The following is an 18113-nucleotide window of genomic DNA, read 5'->3' on the forward strand; positions in this document are numbered from 1 at the left end:
GCCGACAGGTCGATGATCTATCTAGAAACTCTTAGAGAATGTATTGGTGGAGGTAAACGACTTGATATTTCCCGACGATTTTTATATAATTGACATAGAGAATGATCGCACGAACACATCGTCTGATATCCTCTTGGGGCTCCCTTTCCTAAGCACTGCACACACAAAAATTGACGTCAGGAGTGAAATTTTAACTATGGAATTTGACGGTGAGATCATTAAATTTGACGTATATAAGGCAATGAGATATCCCGATAAAGTGGAAAGTTTAAATTCTGTCGATTTAATTGATCCTTTAACTGATGAATTTTTAATGACTAATTTTCCTTTGATATATGCAGGGAGCAAGAGGATCATGATGAAAATGTGAATTCTGATCGTACCGAATTAAATTTGATTTCTTCTAAGCATAAAGTCTTACCTTCTGTTTTACAGGCACCCGAAGTTTAACTGAAACCGTTGCCTGATCATTTGAAATACGCCTTACTCGGAGCAAATAACACTCTACCAATATTCATATCAAAAACGTTATTCGAGGAGGAGGAAAGAGACTTAATCACTGTTTTGTGTCAATACAAAGAGGCTATAGGATGGACCATCGTTGATATAAAAGGGTTGAGTCCATCTACTTGAATGTATAAAATTAAAATAGAAGAAGGCGCAAAACCAACACGTGAAGGTCAACGCCGGCTAAATCCACCAATGATGGAAGTGGTAAAAAAGGATATGCAAAAACTTCTAGATGCATATATTATATATCCAATTTCGGATAGCAAATAGGTAAGTCTGATACACGTAGTTCCTAAAAAATAGGAGTTATTGTGATCGAAAATTCTGAGGGAGAACTTGAACCAACTCGAGTTCAGAATGGATGGAGAGTCTGCATCGATTACAGGAAGTTGAATTCTTTAACTCGAAAATACCATTTTCCTCTTCCATTCATAGATCAGATGATAGAACGATTAGCCGGTAAATCTCACTATTGTTGTCTTGATGGGTTTTCAGGTTTCTTCCAGATTTCAATAGCACCTGAAGATCAAGAAATTACGACGTTCACATGTCCTTTCGACACCTTCACTTACCGACGTATGCCTTTCGGACTTTGCAATGCACCTGTCACATTCCAAAGGTGTATGATTAGTATTTTTTTTTTGATTTTATTGAGAAATGTATTGAAGTCTTCATGGACGACTTCACTGTTTACGGTAACTCATTCGATGAGTGTCTATTAACCTTGAAAAATGTATTGCGTCGGTGCTTAGAGTTCAACCTTGTTCTGAATTATGAAAAGTGACACTTCATGGTTGATAAAGGTTTAATTCTAGGACATATTGTTTCATCTAAAGGAATTGCGATAGATAAGGCAAAAACCGATATAATACGTTCACTTCCTTACCCCACTACGGTGAGGGAAATTCGCTCTTTCCTTGGTCATGCAGTTTTTTACCGTAGATTCATTAAAGACTTCTCTAAGGTGGCACAACCATTGTGCGAGCTATTACAAAAGGATAAAGCCTTCAATTTTGACCAGCAGTGCCAACAATCATTCGACGTATTAAAGGAAAAGATAGTTTCGGCACCCATAGTCCAACAGCCAAATTGGGTCTTTCCCTTCGAAGTTATGTGTGATGCTTCAGATGGAAGTGTTGGGGTTGTGCTCAGACAAAAGATTAGGAAAGAACCTCACGTTATCGCTTATGCGTCCCATACCTTGGATTCCACACAACAGAATTATTCAACAACCGAAAAAGAATTTTTCGCTATTATTTTTGCGTTAGATAAATTTAGATCATATCTTCTTAGCACTAAAGTTATTGTTTTCTCTGATCATGCAACCTTGAAGTACTTGCTCAGCAAAAAAAAAGGCGAAACCACGACTAATCCGCTGGATCTTACTCCTCCAAGAGTTTAATTTGGAAATCAAGGACAAGAAAGGATGTGAGAACTTAGTAGCCGACCACTTAAGTCGGCTTCCAATCACTATAGTTGATCCTCCCATTCGTGAAGAATTCCTGGAGAAAAGCTTGATGATGGCACAGACATCAATACCTTGGTTCGCAGATATAGTTAATTACTTAGCTACAGGTAAATTACCATCTGATTTAACGAGAGTTGAAGTAAACCGTATTAAAAGAGAATCTCGTTTCTTCATTTGGGATGATCCGTATCTTTGGAAGCATTGTTCAGACCTGGTAATTAGACGATGTGTTCCTGAAAGCGAGGTAAGCTCAATTTTAAATTTATACCATTCTTATTCATGTGGTGGACACTTTGGACCGAAGCAGACCGCTCATAAAATTTTAGAATGCGGATTCTTTTGGCCTCATATTTTCCGTGATGCTTACATGTTTTGCAAGTCCTGTGATAATTGTCAACGTGCATGTAATTTGAGTCGAAGAAATGAAATGCCCCTTAACCCTATGCATATATGCAAAGTATTTGATGTTTGGGGACTTGACTATATGGGTCCATTTGTTTCTTCTTTTGGCAATTGTTATATAATTCTTGCGGTTGATTATGTTTCGAAGTGGGTAGAAGCTAAAGTCACTCGAAACAATAATGCTAAAACTACTGTTCAATTTCAAAAGAATTATATTTTTTCTAGGTTTGGTACACCAAGAGCGATAATAAGCGACCGCGGAACACACTTCATCAACCGAGTAATTGATGTACTTATGAAAAAGCATGAAGTGAATCACAGGATTGCCACAGCTTATCATCCACAAACGAACGGACAAGTAGAAGTTTCAAACCGTGAAGTAAAGATGATTCTTGAGAAAATAGTTAAGCCAAATCGCAAGGATTGGAGCTTGAAGTTGATTGACGCTTTGTGGGCTTATCGAACCGCATATAAAGGACCTATCGGCATGTCACCATATCGCCTTGTGTTCGGTAAGCCATGCCATTTACATGTCGAGCTAGAACATAAGGCTTATTGGGTCGTAAAACAATGCAATATGGAGTTAGAAGCGGTTGGTGAAACACGAAAATTACATATACAAGAGCTTGAAAAAATCCGGAGAGATGTTTACGACAACGCCAAAATATATAAGGACAAAACAAAAGAATTCCATGATCGAAAAATTATTTCTAAATCTTTTTCTATCAGTCAAAAAGTTCTTCTTTTTAATACAAAATTAAAACTTTTTTCAGGAAAACTTCGATCAAAGTGTAGAGGGCCTTATACGGTAACTGAAATATTCTCTCATGGAGTAGTCGAAATTGAAGACGATTCGGGCACTCGATTTAAAGTAAATGGACACAGGATTAAACCGTATTATGCGAATAGTGAAGTTTGCTTAATTGAAGATCTCGGCTTAGAATATCATGTAGTCTGAATCAGGTTATCGAGCTAACGACGTTAAACAAAAATGCTTCATGGGAGGCAACCCATTGTTTTCGATTCCGCTATATTTTTTTTTATTTTTACTTTTTGTTTTTATTTCATCAAACATGTTTAATTTAATTTCTATTTTTATTTTACAGGAACATAATATTTTTATTCAAACTTAAACGACGAAGAATTGCGGAATTTTCTTTCAAACAGTGACAAATTCGGAACCTACAGTGCAGTACATGATCGAACAAAGAAAAAAAAGGGAATGAGAAGCTTGTGCGCACCGTTTCATTAACAGCGCATGTTAGCAAAACCCAAGGGAGGTTTTGGTGCACGTTAGCAAAACCCAAAAACAATTTTCCCACCTTTTGTTTCCTTTCTGCCGCCCACACTCCCCAATCCCCTCTTCTTACTATATCGTGGGCCACATCCCTATTTATCACTACACTTTTCAATTTTCAAAACACCTATTATCATAAAAAACAAGCCATAATCTCTATCAATTTACTTTTCAATTTTAAACTCACCTTACACACCCAAACAAACAAAATACCCATTTGACTCAAATTCAAACCCCCTCCTACGCACGGCACCACCAACGTAAACCCAATTAAACCAAATTTCTCCTCTTTATCTTCTCCATACTCGATCGCTCCTCCCCAAAGAATGAACCATCACCCCTCCTTCTACTCACCACCGGTGGCACCAACGAAGAACTCTTATCGTTTTATCATCTTCACGCCTCTTGTTCATCCTTAATACGCTATGGTGCGCACAAGAAACTGACCCGACAACACCAACGCTCCTCCACCCACCATCCTTGAAGGACGACGCCGTTCAAACGCTCCGACATTCGTAGAGTTACCGAGTGACTACGACTCCATTCTGTCACCTCCCCCGATTTAACCGATGCAAGGTCATGCGCAAGCCCCAACATCGATGTATCATTTGACATTTACGCCGACCGCCTCCTTCCGCCCCGGGCCAAGCACGTCTCGCCATGTATCCCCTCCACGATCTCTATCTCCGTCATTCCACTCACTACCAATCGAAGCAACATCATCACGCTCAAGACGGACGACATTCCCGTCATACTCGATGCATTCGACGGCATCAGATAACACTCTCGAGGTAAACTCTAACCCTGTTTCGATTCAACCTTTGCTAATGTACCACCCTATCTATGGTTTTACAGAGGACTTCACTGTCGGTTTTCCATCTCCGGATCCATCGCCTGCAACATCGAGCTCACGGCAGCAACCTCCACGTGATGCTTCGTCGACCCGTCCACCTAGCCCAGGGGATGCACCTGACAGCCCGCCACCAGCCCACGAAAACCCAGAGTACAACCGACGGGGTCGGTCATACGCTTTCCCTCCCGAGGAGACGATGCACGGGTATTTTCAATTCTCCAATGACGAACTGGTACGTTTTGAGTCGGTAAGACATCGCCCTTTCTGTGTAGCTAAGTATATTCCGACTCGTACTCTAGAAACATTGCATTTACGTGAGTTTGTTCACGCATACTTTGCCGCCATTGGTTGGGAATTATATCCGATGATTAATTGTGGAACGTTTTATGAACTTGTGTTTGAATTCTATGCCACTTTTAATTTTTTGCCCCAACGTCTGCTTAATGTTAGTTCACCTGATGTTGTAACATTCCGACTATGTGGAAATTACTTCTCAATGTCTATATTGGAATTTAATCTTACTATGGGGTTCGTGACAGATGTCACGAGTCATTCATATTTAACCGCTTTACTTGAGATTTCGCAGAGTTTCGATGCCGACATGGCTTATGAGGGACTTACCGGTTTAGCCGGCCACACTTTTAACGCTCGCGCGACGCGAGCCCATCTTATCCACGACCCGGCCTTGCGCTATATCCATTGCTTCCTCGCTTATAATTATTCTGGCTAGAACGACTCATCATCCTCCTTAAGTCGAGTCAAGCTATTCTTTTTGTGATGCATGTCATCCAGCGAACGTATGAACTTGGGATTCTGGTTTGCTCGGGCCTTTGAGATCGTTATTCGATCCAATCGCCCCCTTATCCTTGGTCCTTACATCAATCATTTAGCTTCTCACGTCGCTAACTTTGATGTAACACGATTTACTTATGCTTTTTTCTGCAGATGCTTTAGATGAGCGATGCTTGGATTCAATGGGCCTACTTGCAAGAAGCCCAAGTGCACCTTACTTCATTCTACCGGGTGTCTTCACTCCTCGCAGCGAGCGAGTCTTCATACGCTGAAACGTACCAGAGTCGCCACCTGCAGCACCACGCTCGGATATACAATCCCAAATAGATGAAGTCCACGACTGCCTCTACTCCATCGAGATGAACATCACAGAAATCCTCTCCTACCTGTGTCCTAGCACCTCTCATCGCGGTCGAGGCCGTGGCCGTGATCGACACTAAATCCAGGGAGTACTCTATTCCTTCTCTTGCACTTTAGTTTTACGTTTTGAGGCAAAGCACATTAAGTAAGGGGGAGTAGAGTGTAGGATTGAATTTCACCTTGCTTATCTTTATGTTTCGATGCTAGTATGTGTTGGTTGGATTTGTCAGAAATTTCATTGATTGTCTTTGTCTTGTTGAATATTGTTTGGAATGATATGCTTGTTTAGGAACACATAATTGTTTAGGTTAGGATGTTCTTGATAGCGAATAGCATGAATTGTGATAAGTTGGTGTTTTTGTGATATTACATGACTTCGTTGGTTGAAATGTGATTAGCTCAATGCATGAAACAATTTGGTGAGATTTGAGCCTTTACGAGCATATCATTTTCGCTCTCATTTTGTTGGATTGAGTGTGTCAAATTTGGCATTGATATTCTAGAACCTGCATGTTAAATACTGTCGAGATTACACATGAACATGATGCTTACAAATGATTTGGGCACCTTAGGATTAACCATTCAGCGACGTTTTCTAGAAGGTCCATTCAGCAACGTTTTCTAGAAGACTTTCTCCGCACACCTTCTGGAAGATGGACAAGCAGAGTTTCATTAGGAGACTAGTTTAAGTTTGAATTTAAATTTGAAAAACAATTATCTTAGGATTTTTTTATTTTATTTTAAGAGGCTATAAATACCCGCTTGGGGTAAGCCTAAACTCATCACTAAGATTACAATTCTCTTTTATCTCTAGTTTTTATAAAAGCTTTCTCTTTTTACTTTTCAAGTTCTTTTCATTTTTCTTTTATTTTTCAAGCTTTGTTTTCAAAATGCTAAGTATGGCCTTTGTCATGCTTAGCTAAAATTTTCATAAGCCGAGAGCTGTCGCAATGACTCAATTCCAATGGGAGAATTGAAATAGGCCCTTAATATCTTCGGAATATCTCTCTAAATCTCTACGCTTATTTTTCAAAATCAAAACAGTTTTCAAAATCAAAGATTGACTTTGGTCAAGAGGTTGTTGTGATTAAACGTGTGGGAGGAAGATTCGGCTTATAGAAAGCAATTCGACTTCCTGGGAACACACTTGGCGAGATAGCTTCGCCAAGAGGGATTTGAGATCGGAATTGACGGTTATTGAAGCAACAATCCGAGTCGGTCGCCACGAACTTAAACGGAAATTGATCTACGACAATTGATGTTGTTAGAATCAACTCCCGAAGCTGGAATAAAAGATTGTCTTGGGTATTCGGTATACAAGATAGAGTCACGGGGATTGCCCTCGTAGACAAAGTAACTAACGTGAATCCCGAAGAGAAAATCTTATTCGATGATCATAAGGAAATTGAGTCAAAGCAAGGCTTGAAGTTATTTTACCGTATTTATTCACAATCTCTATTCTCTTATTTTTATTTAAATTGCTTTTATTTATTTAATCGCTTTTATTATTTAAATATCTCATTATCAAACCCCCCATTTATTACTTTCACGCCTAGTGTAAACAAATCGAACAAAAGTTTATAATTTTATAAGTCCCTGTGGAATCGACCCTTACTTCTCTATACTGCGAATTTCCTTATTTATTATCCAAGAAGAAGGAATTTTATTTGACATCGAAAACGATAGTTGTCATTTAGATATGTGTGAAGTTTTCTTTATTAATCTTTTTTTTCTTTTCAGCAACAAGAAGATTGGCCATAAACATTGATAGCTTCACTTGGAAGATCGATAGCTTCCAAATCAACATGGGTGACAATTCCTCTTTGGCAAATTAACCAGAAACCTTCAAGGAAGCCTTCGATCGACTTCCTCATCAAGGTCAAATGGTTGGTTCATAGCAGCAAAATCCAACACTTGTTGTTTATCCTTTGTGCGGGGAGTATCCCAATTTACCATAAATTCATTCTTCATTTTACGCATAGCCTGTGTTCACATGGACTCAAAGTCTGGACACTCTGCACCGCTTCATGTGAACAAGGCTGTGTAAAATAAAGAATGGATTTATGATAAATAGCGATGGTTAACATACGAACAATAAGAAATGAGTGTTGGTTCTTGCTGTTACGAATTGGCCATTTGACCTTGATTAGGCAGTCATTCGAAGGCTTCCTCGAAGTTTGCTGGTTAATTTGCCTGATTCTCCAAATAGATAAAAAAATTTAAGAGTTATATTAATTAAAGTGGAATTGTCACCCAATGTTGTTTTGGAAGTTATTGCAAATGTGACAAATGGATATTCTGGAAGTGACATGAAGAACCTCTGTGTGACCGCTGCACATTGCTACATACGAGAGATTTTTGAAAAGAAAAAGGGGAGAGCTTCGACAGTGACTTAAAATAGACCTGCACATCCCTTGTATAGCAGTGTAGACGTTCGTTATTTTTTGATGGATGATTTACAAAACTGGACGATACTAAACCAATAATAAGATATCCACAACGATCAATTAAAAAACCAGTAACCTAATCTTGCCTAATGATGCAAACCAGGCATCAAATCAAGACAACATATTAAGCTGTATGACAAGACATAAAAAACTACTTTTACCAACATTCAACTAATGAAGTGGTACATGTGGTCCAAATTCCAAACAAAGAATCGTTGTCTTCTCAAAGAAAAGTGGAAGGTAGCACCGGCCTAGAAGGGTTTCTGCAGTATGACCACAATTCACGAGATGTAAACTATAAAAGCAAAAAAATAATAATAATAATAATAATAAACAACTAAAATCCCTTAAGTCTACTACTCTATTGCTGCTGAATACTAATTCGTCTGTATTCAACTTTGTTTTATCAATTCCATAAATACTATCCACAAACTTAAATCGGGTATCCCAAATTTAATCTGAGAGTCCAAAGCAGCAAAGACTGACATGATAACAAATAATCGTCATCTTGATAGGTCGTGGTGATATCAAATATAACCCTAAAAAGAAGAATAAATAAAATCAACTGTCAAACGACCGAAAACATGTCATAAAGACAGGAAAAATGTTATAAAGACAGAAAAATACGTGTCATAAAGATAGAATTAATAAAAAAAAGTAAAGATACGTAATAATAAAGCAAATGAAAAATTTTGAATGTGATCGACGATCAATACCAAAATTAATGTTATTACCGATGATAAAGATGAAAAAAAAAGATTAACGACCACTAAAAAAAGAAAATATTAGGACAAATCTTTGAATATAAAATATATAAAAGCAAAACAGTAAATAAAATAAATAAAGTATGGCATATGAAACCGTGATCGTCTAAGATTAGTCACTCAAACATCCTGACACTATTCATTTTCTACACATCACTCCCAAATCCCAGCTTCCCCTCTTACCCAAAAAAAATAAAAAAGAATATATTCTTAAGAAAGTAAATATAAGGGTGCAACTTTAAGACATTATTATTTATTAGAACTTGTTCTACATTTTAGAAAATAAAATCAGTTTTCTCAATATAATATTTATGTTAATTATATTAATACATTACATATGTATGAATTTAGTTTTTAAATTTATAAATTTCGAATTAAAATAAATTATAAAATAAATTTATAAAATATAAGATAAACTAAAATTCTCATATATTTAACATGATAAAATAATTAAAATATAACAATAACCCAACTGATATACATAATATATAAAATCTATGAAAAGCATACTATTAATTATATATATTATAGTAAGATATGAGAACATATTATTAATTATATATAAATATAGTAGGTTTTTGTTTCGACTGTTTTTGGCTGTGGATGCAGACAGATTAGAAGCAGGAGGATCGTGGAATTTCAATTCTCGCATGTTGATTTTAAGCCGAATAAAGGAGGGGGAAGATTTCGGTGCAACTGGATTTCTTACTCGACCTATAACATTTCTAACTCTCAACCTATTTTGTTACCGTTGATATGCTGTTGGACTCATCTTAGAAACAATGATATTATTTTCGGGTGTAAACCGTTATTATTATGATAGTATATTACTTTTTCGGTTACTAATTGTAACATTTTGTGTTTTATTTATTTAATAATAGATCATCACTCAAACCAACCACACCTTTTATTAATCTTATTTTAATAGCAGCACAGCAGAATCATCCCATTTTCAAATTTTTCTCTTCCGATTATCTTTTTTCCTATTCTCTTTGTTATGCTTCTTTTGAATTCTTCCCTCCAGGTAGTTTCTTGAGGATCTTGAGGACGTGAACTTTTGAATTCTTCCCTTCATCTTCTATTATTTACTTTTATTTTTATTTTAAAATTTTATAAAATAGATTAATATTGGATTGAGTTTATTTAATCAATTTACTCCTTTTTAATTTACAATATTTTCATCAATTCCCTTTGATATTGTTATAATAATTATATACATTTCATTCAATATTTGAAATTCAATATCTGAAGTCTTTCGAAAATTTTAGGAAAATCGTATGTTTCTTTTCCTATTTTTCAATGAGGAAGATGAGAAATTATCTACTAGTCTCAACTATGAATTAAAGTGCCCTGGAAACATAATTTTAAAATCGACATGATCCAATAACATATTTGGAGAACAAAAAGAAGAAAATGAAGGGTTCTACACTATAACAAAATTGTTCTACAGTGGTATTTTTAGTGGCTTTTGGGAGTAAACACCACTAATTTTAAATATATTGCGGAGTTTACATAGCAAACGCCATAAAATGGTAACTTTAGCGGTATTTTTAAGAAAAACTCCTCTATAGAATAATATTTTAACGACGTTTTTTATATAAACGCCACAATAAACTCATTCATAGTGACTTTTTTCAACAAATGTGGCAATAGAGTAACACTTTAATGACATTTTTTTTCATTTTTCCCCTTTCACCCATTTTTCAATCCCGCCTTTTACCCAAACCCATCTGCTTCACTACCAAACCCCAAGCCCATCTGCTCCACTTCCATTTTTACGCTATCTTTGATTTTGATTCCCTTATCCACATTTCCCCTAACTTTCAAATCCTCGTTTTTCATTCTGCGAAATTTATCGTTAACATATTCACCAGTCGTTGTTGTTCTTTTTATTTTGATTTTGATTTTGATTTTGATTTCGTGGCTTTGGGTTTTGCTTTGGACTTTGGTTTTATCAGTGCAAGGTCGCCCTTTGCTTTGCTGCTTATTTATCACTGCTATAAATAACGACTCTCCTTGCTCATTTCTTTTTCCATTTCCATTTAGTTTCAAAGAAGGCAGAATCAGGAGAGAAAAATGAAGTACGTGCTTGTTCACCCCCACCGAGTTGGTTATGAGCGCAACTTCTACAATGAGTTCTGCTTAAGCGGTCTCCGTGTCGACAGGGTCGAGCTTGGTTTCGTTTCCTGCACTTTCAAAGTCCCTCCTCGCCTCATCGTAAGCTGTCCCCAAAAAACCCTATCTCAAATTCCCTAGAATTAGAATTCTATCAGATCTGGCTTTATTTCTTTTTGTTGAATAAATTAACTTTGGTAGGATAAAAATAGGAATTTAGTAGCGGGGGCCATTTCGTTTCTAGGAACTCCTTTTCTGTAGTGAGTTGCTTTTAATTTAGTACTGATCGTGTCTTACGATGCATCGAGTGTTTTCAGAAAGTCATTCACATCTGTTAATTATTTCTTGATTTTGGGCGTATTTTATGCTGCTTAAATCGGTTAGCCGATTTGATCATGAATTAAAGTAGCCTGAGTTTTTCACCATCTGAATTTGGACCAATAGAAAGATATGCTAGTTGAAAATTGTAAAGAAGGACGTGAGATCGGGTAATGTGTTTACCAGTTTAGTTTTTCAATTTTATTCATCCTGGGTTTCAAATCTTCCTTGGATTTGAGTTAGGGGGCTTTCGATTGTTGATTTCTATGATCAAATCGAATTGAGTTTCGTAGGTTTTTTGGTTGAGTCAGAATTTGCAGGTCTAAACTTATATCACGCCTCTTGTTTTGAAGCTGAATGAAGAATTGATAGAATATCTTTCCATAATCCTACTGGTTTTTCTATAGTTGGTTCTCTTCACTCGTGTATTATGATCCATTGTAGATTATAATCCCACTGGTCTTTCTTCTTTCACATTAGTTTATCTGTTTGTAAGAGAGTTTGGTTATACTGCTTTTAATACGATCGGAGGCCATTTGCAGGATGAGTTAGAGATTACCTCAATTGCTTTAGGACAAAGAGAAGGTTATGATTGAACAATTGTTCTTGTTAGAAACAAAGCAACAGGGGAGTTAATTGCTGAAGGTCGGCATTCGTTGCTATTATTACCTATTTTCCTTGATCAACTAACTTAATATTTGATGGGACATATCTGAAATCTGGTTATACAAATATTCCCTTAAATTCAATTAGATTTTTTTATCACTGCAGAATATTGATGGTGGTTTTGCTACATATGAGCTGACAAGATCCTATCAGTGGTTGGAGGTAACTGCTTGACACGTATATGGCCTTATAATTTTCCCCTCTTCACATTAAACACACACAAAATATATACACACAGATAGATGAAGATACATATACACAAACATGCAAACACATTATCAATTAAAAGCAAAAAGGTTACTTAGAAAAGAAAGCGCTTCATTTAATTTATTTGAACCAGGGGAAATGAAATTAAAGGAAAACTCTGCTTCTTGAGATGAAATCATTGTTTAGGAAAGATGGAGTTAACATATGTGCAATATATTGTTTGTTTATGGTTTAGCGCTTACGTTACTATTATTAATTATTCTTAGAATAATTTAACCTTTATAATTGTCAAATATTTTTGCATTTTGTAATGTGGCCTGTATAATTGCACTGTTTCACGTTTCTCCCATTTTAAGTTAATCAACCCTGCTGAAACTTTTGGTGACATAGTTATAGTCTATCCGTAAGTTCCTAGCTTACTTCATTTTCTGCATAAGTTATTTTTTTATAATTGATTACATTCTGATTTTATGTTTATGGAGTGGCAACATAGATTTGTTGAATGCACCTCAGCAGCAATTCAGGCACTAGCCTCATTCATGAAATTATATCCTGAACATAGAACAGAAGAAATTCAAAATTGTATTGGTAGAGTTGTTGGGTTTATCGAAAAGATGCAGGCAGAAGATGGCTCCTGGTTTGTTTAGAACTATTCCATAATATATATCCTTTACGTGTTTACTTTGTAATTATTTGTCTTTACAGATTCTGCTACTTCGAGCAATTCTTCAACATGGCAATCTCAGTATCCATTACTGAAGAACTTGCTTTGTGCTGTCATTTTTTGCTAGGTATGGATCCTGGGGCATCTGCTTCAGTTATGCAGGATTCATTTACTTATAAGAAGGAGGTGCAAAGCAAGAAGTTTGATACTTGATTTTAGGAATTTACTAATTTAAATATTGATTCTTTATTCTTATGAATTTATATTAGAATATTTATTTTTCTTAAATATTTTTTTATTTCCTTATTCAATAATCCTAATTTATGGTCACAAAGATTATAAATCCTATAAATATGTAATGTCATATGGTTATTTTTTCTCAAGCGATAAAGTATAACAAAAATCCTTTTGCCAACTGTTTGAAGTATCATCCTATAAATATGAGAATTGCTTGAGGTTTTCAATAAGAATTTACTTAGAGCATTAACAAAAGCTCAAGTACGGACTCATCGTGGCTATTACAGGAACTGATGGCTATGCTGGTTATCTCTCTTACAGTAAGTCTTTTTTCTTTTGATTAAGATTGGTTCATTTGTGGTTTATTGTTATTACAATTTAAATGTGGGTTTTTAATATGATTAAAAATGTATATATTTTTAAAAAAATTTAATTCGTTTTGCAAAGTGTTGGTACGAGGAAGTAGATAAGAAGGCAAAGGCATTGCGGGCTGCTGCAAGTTTTGCTCCTAGTGAAGATGCATCTAGTGAAGATGCATCTGCTGTTGATGTATGTTTGAGTTTGTTTGGAGTTTTATCGTTTTTAAATGAATTTTCTCATTTTAGCTTAGTATTTGAATAATGTTGTTCTAATTGTTCAATCTTTTTTAGTAAAATTACCTTTACAAGAAATTGTTTTAATTGTTTACCATTTAATTATTTGATTTGAATTTTGTAGGAATGATCTTGCGGATGGATTACTGGAAAGGCTTTAAGTAGCAAATTTCTGGTTTCTGGTCTTGAGGACATTCATATATCATGTGTTTTTTAGTGTTGGTATGACTTTTTTTTGTGTTTTAATCAACTGTCCTAAACCTTCTCTTACTTAAGCAGTATTTTGGTGTCTAAACTTATGTAACGTCTAGTGAAGATGTTTCAGTACCCACTGAAGATTTATTTATTTAACTTGGATGTTTGTAAACTTTGATTTTTTATGTTTTTATTTATTCTTAATTAGAATCGTAATAAAATTTAAGATGGTTATTGGATATTATTACAGGTTCAAGTTGGGTAATACAAAATTGAAACAAGATATGTTGAAAATCAGTTTCGATTAGCGGCGTTTTAGGGGAAAACGCTACTAACAGAGTGCATATTTGGCGGCGTTTGTTCTAAAAACAACGCTATAGGTCTGACATTTTTCGGCGTTTGTATCCAAAACGTCGCTATAGATATGTCATTTTTCGGTGTTTGTATTCAAAAACGTCGCTATAGATCTGACCTTTTGCGGCGTTTGTTCCAAAAATGTCACTATAGATCTGACATTTTGCGGCGTTTGTACCAAAAAATGCCGCTATATAACTGGCCTTTTGCGGCGTTTGTTCCAAAATGCCGCTATAGATATGATATTTTGCGGCGTTTGTATCAAAAAATGCCGCTATAGAAATTACCTTTTGCGGCGTTTGTTCTAAAAACGCTGCTATAGATCTCTACCTTTTGCGGCGTTTGTTCCGAAAACGCCGCAATAGATCTTGATTTTTTGCGGCGTTCTTTTGTTCTCAAACGCCGCTAACTTTAACGGCACTGATATGGCAGACGCTTCTTGCAGCGTTTTTCTAATCGCCACAAGTGTTTTTAGCGACGCTTAAAACTCCGCTATATGACTAAAAAAACACCGTTAAAACTCTGTTTTGTTGTAGTGTACGTTATATTTTTTGTGTTCGGAAGATTTTTTTTGATGAAACATATATTATATTCGTGTTTAAGGGGTTAAAATAATTGAATTCAAAATTTTAAGGAAACAATGATGATTATTGGTGATCGGTGGTGAGAGATTTTGACTGGATTCTATGGTTGATAGAGTTTTTTTTAGATTTTCTTAAGAAGATTAAAAATGAATGAAGCAAAAGTTCAAAAATAAATTGATATTTTTATGAAATCCAAGGATTAAATTAGAAATTAACCAATTTTTAATTTATCAAGTCATCAGAACAACGAGAGTTAAAAACTTAATAATTAAACTGTAACAAATCAATAATATAAGTTATTAAAATGTTTTTTTTAATTTAAGTGATTAAAATTAAATAAAATCAAAATAAAAGTGACAATAAAATAGTTTACCTTTAAAAAACTGACGAGATATGAGACAGGGAAGTAAGTATTAGGATTATAAATGATATCAGTCGAGTTCATGTATTATTGAATTTAATTTGACTTAATTCAAAAAATTTAAATCTAAGGTTGATTCGATTTGAAAGCTCACGAGCTTAAATTTGTAAGCTCAACTCTAACTCAAAATTAAAAATTAAATCTCAACTCTAGCATGAACAAAATTTAAAACATTCTCAAACTTAGCTCGATTAAAGTTCTTACTCGAACCTGAATCTTAAGTACATAACAATTTTATATTAAATTTTAAAGGAAAAACAACATATAAATTTTAATGCTACTAAAAAATTAATTTAAAGTTTTAATATTTTTTAAGTTGCTCGTGATTTTTTTGAATTGGGTCTCAAATAACTCAATACAATTTGTTCAAAGTTTGAATTGAGTTTAAACTCGAATCAAGTCAATTTAAATTAAATATTTATTAAATTTTAATTAAATTAAACTCGAATAATTTATAATATATCTCATCTGATTTATAATACTAATAAATATAATTTAAGGAGTAGAAGGAAAGTTCCCAGAAGACTACGGGAAAAAAACAAAACAAAATTGAAAAACCCAAAAGAAAAAAATCCCAGTTCACGAGGGCTGCCCCTTTTTCCTGAAAGTTTTGCCTGTTTTAATTTATTATTATTATTTTATTCAAAACTATTTTTTAATATATTAATTCATAGGGTGTGTTATATTGTTTATGTAATTATGTTTTTTTATTAATTTAAGATGATTATAATATACATATATTTTAATGAATAAAAAAATATTTATTTAACTACTAATATAGCTTATTTCGTGCTCTAGTTATGATGTGTTATCCTAAAAAATTATAGGGTAAAATATATTATTTTTCATTGAACTATACTCTATCTCCTATTTTACTCTCTATAATTTTGATTTTTTTAATTTACTCACTGAATTTTCGAATTGCTCCTGTTTTAATCATTCTAAATTATTTTATTATTTTTTGTATGATATGGCCTTTTTTAATATTATTTAATATAAAATCATTGTAAATTTAAAATAAAAATAGAAGGTGGCCAGATGTCACCGTCGGCCACTGTTGACCGTCGTAGATGGTGACCGTTTGATTCCAAATTTTATGGGTTGTTTCGTCTCAACTCTCTGAGTCCAAATCTGGTGGTTGTTTCACCAGAAAATATCCGAAAGCCCATGAATCTCGACTAAAATGTTTCAACTTCCTTACTTTCAATCTCTAATTTGTGGACTTCGAAGCAAGATTTGCAAAATGGAGGACGAATTCGGACTTAGGGTGTTGAGACGAAGTAACCCATGAAATTTGATATCGAACGACTACATCTACTGCGATTGAAGGTGGTCGACGATGGCGTTTGAACACCTTCTATTTTTATTTTATATTAAATAATAAAAATATCATGTCGTATAAAAATAATAATAAAATAATAAAATAGTTCAGTGAGTAAATTAGAAAAATTGAAAGTACAGTGAGAAAAATAGAAAAGAGAGTATAATTTAGTGAGGAATGGTATAGTTTATCCTTTAAAAAATTTGATCTAGTTATAGGCTGTGTTAGAGCAGTATCATGTGTACTGTTGAGTAACGTAAAATGAATAATGATGATAAGCAAAAAAATTAAATAAATAAATGAATGTTAATTGAGTTTTAATTAAATCAACATGATTCTAAAATATAAGAGTAGATTAATTTAAGTATATTTAAATATACAATAATAATTTATGAATGAATAAGATTTGAATATTTTAAATAAATAAAAATAGATTTTTTTTATTTTTCATTAAAATTTATTTTAAAAATTTATTAAATTATTTTTCAATAATTCGTTAATCTACTAAGATGAAATAATTTAAGTAATGTTAAAGTTTCAAATCTTTACATTGTGAATGAAATAAATTGAGTTGAGAGAGTCGTTCTCATAATGAATCTTTACAGTATTTATTTTGAATTAATGGATTAATACATCAAATACTAGTGGTTAAACAAAAAACTATCACTTGCTCCTTTTCCTAACTCGTCATTTGTTTAATATTATTATTTTCTTAATTTTGATTGGCAAGTGGCGACATCAACTTTGGTGCTGGTTTTCGTTGTCGGTATTTCTTTGGCTTTTTATTTTTCTATCTCACATCTTTAATTTTCTTTTGTTTTTAATAACTTCACATTTGTGACATGTTTTTCTCTAATTTTATGGTATTTTCTCTGTCTTTTGACACGCCTTTTGTTTTCTTTTTTTTATTGTTTTTGTTATTTATTTCCTCATTGTTAGATTTGACGTCACTGTGACTAATTAAGATAGTGCTCATTTGTTATCCTGCTGATCTTCTCTGTTTTAGACCCTCAAATTAGATTTAGATACGCAACATGCGTTTGTAGATAGTTTTCTCACAATGCTTAGTTATGATTTACATTTTTCGGTGATCTTTTAGTAATTTAATCCCTTATTGTGGTTTGTTTTCCATAATAGTCAAATTTGTTCGTATCTACCTTTTGTTCGATTTTTTATGAATGTTTCAGTTTTTCCTTGTATGGTCCTTATATGATTTTAAATGATTAATTTCTTGCGTTAATGGTTATAGGTGAATATCCTAATTATATATTTAATTTATTATTCTAGTTGTAAACATTTATTGTAACTTTATATATTTTTTTCTTTCTTAATAAAATTAGTTGCTTTTACTTAAAGAAATTATATTTTCTTACAAAATAAAATATTATAATATATATTTCTAATAAATTATAAAATTATTTAACAAATTATTAAATATATTATATTATATTATTTATTTATTTATTCTAAATAAAAAAATTAAATATTTAACTAAATGAATGCAATATTATCTATAAATACATATTATTAAATTGTCCTCATAAA

General features: G+C 33.6%; 1 long non-coding RNA gene across 1 annotated transcript; it reads left to right on the plus strand.

Moving 5' to 3' along the window:
• Nucleotides 1-12088: 12088 nt before the first annotated feature.
• LOC120212213 lies at nt 12089-12783 on the plus strand. The gene is made up of 3 exons (XR_005524676.1): nt 12089-12154; nt 12556-12602; nt 12693-12783. It is a non-coding gene; the product is annotated as an uncharacterized LOC120212213 (long non-coding RNA).
• Nucleotides 12784-18113: the final 5330 nt, after the last annotated feature.

This window comes from Hibiscus syriacus, unplaced genomic scaffold, assembly GCF_006381635.1.
Source record: "Hibiscus syriacus cultivar Baekdansim isolate YM2019G1 unplaced genomic scaffold, ASM638163v2 tig00110007_pilon, whole genome shotgun sequence".
Classification (NCBI taxonomy): domain Eukaryota; kingdom Viridiplantae; phylum Streptophyta; class Magnoliopsida; order Malvales; family Malvaceae; genus Hibiscus; species Hibiscus syriacus.